Genomic DNA, 5000 nt, shown 5'->3' with positions numbered 1-5000 from the left:
CGGTCTCTAATGCCTTCATCGCCGATACACCCATCGACTCGGCCGATCAACCCTCCTACGCGAGGGCTAGTTCGGGGGTTATCTCCCGCCCTGGGTGGCCACAGACCGCCACCGCCAGTAGATAGGGACAGATGGGAATCTCGTTAATCCATTCATGCGCGTCACTAATTAGATGACGAGGCATTTGGCTATTTTTTTTTTTTTTTTTTTTTTTTTTTTTTTTTTTTTTTTTTTTTTTTTTTTTTTTTTTTTTTTTTTTATAGAGAGGAAAATCTTTTATAGACACCACGGAATTCTTCGACGTGGTAGTGTGGGATTCCTTATACCCACTAAAAACCTCTCTCTTCTCACGCCTAGATGTTATGGCGGAGGACGGCTTTATTTCCTGGTGCCGAATTTGCGATGTTGGGGCCCAGGTTGCCCATTACAGTGGCCGTGAATCGGGCGATCACCCAACGCCCTCCCTATTACCCGGATGACAGATGTTGTTTGTCATCTTATTCCATCTTGTCCAGTTCGTGTGCGATCCCTGAAGGGCCCTCGTAGTTATTGATCTTAAGAGCCCTTTGAGTCCTAGTGCGGAGATCGATTCAGCCGAGAGCGATGCCCACACGCCGCGCCAGGAGATGGTGACCGACGTCACTCTAACAGCTTCCGCCAAAACCCCAAATTCCTGGGCGACGCGATGCCTTAACAGCGGGGTGTCGTATTTAGCGACTTTCCTCGCATGTGCATCATTAAGCGACGTCGCACCGCTAACGACCTGGCTGTCGATGACCCTGACAGCTCCATCCTTAAAGGCCACCAAATCAGGCTTCTGCAGACCCGACTGCAGGACATAATGCGGATTCTCCCTAACCCTCCACCCACTCTGCCTCAGACCAAATGCTACGATTCGGCATATGGCATCGTGTCTGAGTATTCGACCCCCATGAGTCCGGTGACATCCCTGCACTATGTGTGCCGCCGTCTCCGTTACGGCGCACCCAGCACGACACAACACAGGAGCCCCATTCCCACGACGGCCTCTTGATGTTCTTACTCTGGTGGGCAGGGCGTTAATACGTACATGGTGATATTGCACGTAATCCCTGCCGGGGATCCCCGCAGAACAGGCGTCAACCCAAGAGCTGCTATCGATGACTTTAGCAGCCTCACGCAATTCTCCTCCATCGTTAGACTGATGGAGTAAAGATGCCCAGTATTTGGCACGATCCTCAGGTTGGAAGAGCGCCCGACCTTGGATAGTCAGAGCACTCTCCGCCCGTCGAACCGCTGCCACCACCGCCGGATGTTGGGAGGCATCTCTTGCAGCCGCACAGGAGGACCTCGCCATTGATGTTAACCTGGCGTGCATCATACCCGGTATCGATGTTCGAAACGCGGGGATGCCAAGTCCACCCTCCTTGCAACTGGCGTGGAAATACCCAAGTGGTACATCTTTGGGCAGACGCAACCACCTTCGAACGGCCAGCCGCGTCTGTTTATCTAATGCCTTCAAGATTTTAAGTGGGCATCTTGTCAAAACCAGCTGGTGATAAAAACGCGGAATGAGGAAACAGCGCAAGATCTTGAGGCGCTGTTGAGGCTTGAGTGGCGCCTTGGTGATATTGGCCAACTCTCTGTCTAGCTTGCCCCCAGGTTTTTCAATACCCATTGGCGAGATCTTAATGCCCAGATATCGGAAGCCCTCGGTAGGTCCCAGTTGTTTTATAGACCGACCGTTGACCTCAAATTTGCTGGCGGAGAGTATCTTGTACTTCTTTTCTTTACCAGCGATCTGGATGGACATAGCCAGACATTTATCGGAGTTGAATTCCAACCCGTACTTTCGTGCCTCTTCCTCAGCCGTTCGAAGCATGCCCTGCATTCCTGAAACGGAGGACGCGAACAAGATCAGGTCATCCGCATATGCCAGTATATTGACCCTTTGCTCCCTGATAACATAGCCGACCTCCTCGGGTAACACCCTTATCACCCGGTCCATGACGATCGAGAATAGCAGGGACGACAAGGGATCGCCCTGCCGCACACCCCTCGCTACCCCGATCGGATCCGATGTCTCGCCACGGACCTGAAGCACGGTTCGGCTATTACGGTACGTCGCTGTTATGTACCTCACAAAGAGCTCCGGGAGTCCCAATCCCCTTAGTGCCGATGTTATGGCATGGTGACTAACGCTGTCAAACGCCTTGGCCACATCTAAGGACACAACGTGAAGCTGCTTTAAGCAGCTCCGTGCGTCACGAAGGGCAGTTGATAGTACAAGCACGTTCTCAGCACAGCCATCGTGTACTCCTCGTTGCCGCTCATCGATGAGACCGGCTTTTGCCAATCTCACCGCCAAGATTTTATGCAGCTGACGAACGACGACTGAAGCCACACTTATAGGACGGAACTCGGATGGTGTTGAGCTTCCGTCCTTCTTAGGGATAAATACCGTCCTGCTGATGAGGAGCTCAGATGGAAATGCCCCTACCGCAAGGATGACATTATAAAATAAGGTTCTTAGAACTACTGGCACACTCCTCCATTGCCTGCTCGAGATGTTATCGAGACCCGATGCCGAGGAGAGCGGGATCTCATTGGCCTGGATCTCATGGCCACGAACCGGCTCAGCGATCCAATGCAGGTCCTCCCTTTCCTGAACTGGATGAAGGTGTTCAATGGGGACAGAAGGACTGGTGAGCATAGGTGTCCAGTACTCCACCATCTCGCCAACGGTTGGTGTTTGAGCCTGCACCGGGCCATCCAGTACAAGCTTGGCCGCGCGAGACATGTCCTTCTTCCAGAGTTCCTGCATGGCCGCATACTCCCTTCTCCTCAGTCTCCACCTCGGCACGGGCCCGGCAGGTGCAGCTTTAGGTGGCCGGAGCAGTGGTGTTCTCCGCTCCTTTACTTTCGCAGAAGGCGTCGGAAAGACTCGTTGAAGCCATCGACAACAAGCACTCGGTGTTATTGGTTCTCGATTAAGAACCGTTCTCGCAAGACTTACGAGTTCCTCCGCTTCATGGGATTTCACCCTTTCGGCCGGATCAATCAGCTTACGGATAGCGTCAATATATTGGCACTGATGTTGCTGTGCCAACGCAGAATGCTCCTGAACAGGAGTAGGCGAATCCGCCTGTCGATGACTTGTGTCGTGATGTTGAGTGACACTGGAGGTTGAAGGTTGAGACTCAACGGCAGTTCCACGCTCGCGGCATACACCGATCTTCTGTGTAACAAGAGCCTTATACGTCAATTTCTTTCTGAGGCCCTTCAGTCGATCAAGACTGAATTTATTGTCGAAGACCGTCAGCAGATGTTCGTTCATAAATTTGACGTTGCCCTGCACACTCGCAAGCGCCTCAGCTGCCGCCACCATCTCAGTCTCCTCCTGAGTCCACCTAACCTTCTTTACGGCCACCCGCACTCGTTGGTTGGCCTCGTCTGGATGAGCTCTCCTCACATGGACCCCTAACCCGATGGAAGTGGGAAAGGATCGCGAACAATGGGGACATGGATGTAGTGCCCCCCGCGACGCAGGATGTTGTGCGTCGTTACTGGACTGGTTGGGTTTATTTCTCGAGGTCGTCGGACAAACATTCCGATCCACTGTGGCCGCTGTCGTAGGGTCGGCGATCCGAGTGGCCCGAGGGCCCGCCGACAATGGGTCACTTGACCCATAATCTATCTTTTGATTCTTCGGGCCTACGACAATAGAGCCATGGGGGTGGCAACCCCATGACCCATAACATGCCTCCCTCAAAGTGACTAGAGCCGCCGCCACATTAGCGCGAAGGCAGGCCATTTGGGTGGGCTGCACCCTTACAGCGGCTCATTACTGCTAGGCAGCACGTCGTGTCGCACAGAATTTAGCCGCAATGCACTGAATGGACAGGTCCAAACAATACATCACGTTACCGTCGGGAACCACGAGGAGGTACCTGTGCGACTAGGACGGGAGAGGCTAATGGACCTAACAAGAGGTCTATATTACGCATCACCGTCCCGCGGGAGGCCAAGGCACGGGACCGAGCTCGGATCCCAGCCACGAGAGCCGTTCACCTCGCCCAGGCCCGGCACGTCAGCCAGACCCGCTTCCCGACCAAGCCCGACACGCCCCGCTCCTCAGAGCCAATCCTTATCCCGAAGTTACGGATCCAATTTGCCGACTTCCCTTACCTACATTAATCTATCGACTAGAGGCTCTTTACCTTGGAGACCTGCTGCGGATATGGGTACGAACCGGCGCGACACCTCCACGTGGCCCTCTCCTGGATTTTCAAGGTCCGAGGGGATGATCCGGACACCGCCGCAACTGCGGTGCTCTTCGCGTTCCAAACCCTATCTCCCTGCTAGAGGTTTCCAGGGAACTCGAACGCTTATACAGAAAAGAAAACTCTCCCCGGATCTCCCGACGGCGTCTCCAGGTCATTTTGGGTTACCCCGACGAACACTCTTACGAGGGCCCGAATGGTATGCGGTTCCGCTGCCGGGTTCCGGAATAGAAACCGGATTCCCTTTCGCCCAATGGGTGTTTTTTGTGCATGTATATAATAACAAAATATGCTGCGATTTATATAATAATAAAAAAAATAATAAAATAGCTGCGTTTTTTTTACAAGTGTTTAACGTCTTAGGACACCTCATCTACATAGGATTTCTCTTAGGGCTTAGGATCGACTGACTCGTGTGCAACGGCTGTTCACACGAAACCCTTCTCCACGTCAGTCCTCCAGGGCCTCGCTGGAGTATTTGCTACTACCACCAAGATCTGCGCCGACGGCGGCTCCAGGCAGGCTCACGCCCAGACCCTTCTGCGCACACCGTCGCGACCCTCCTACTCGTCAGAGCTTCATAGAGGACAATAAATTGCCCCGCTTCACACATACCACTGACGGTGGAGTATAGGCGCGACGCTTCAGCGCCATCCATTTTCAGGGCTAGTTGCTTCGGCAGGTGAGTTGTTACACACTCCTTAGCGGATTCCGACTTCCATGGCCACCGTCCTGCTG

General features: G+C 53.3%; 1 pseudogene; it reads right to left on the bottom strand.

The window, feature by feature from the left end:
* LOC143262597 (large subunit ribosomal RNA) overlaps positions 1–5000 on the bottom strand; it is a 10467-nt pseudogene that overhangs the window by 3832 nt on the left and 1635 nt on the right.

Source organism: Megalopta genalis, unplaced genomic scaffold (assembly GCF_051020955.1).
Source record: "Megalopta genalis isolate 19385.01 unplaced genomic scaffold, iyMegGena1_principal scaffold0155, whole genome shotgun sequence".
Classification (NCBI taxonomy): Eukaryota; Metazoa; Arthropoda; class Insecta; order Hymenoptera; family Halictidae; genus Megalopta; species Megalopta genalis.
This window is presented reverse-complemented; position numbering and strand designations above follow the sequence as displayed.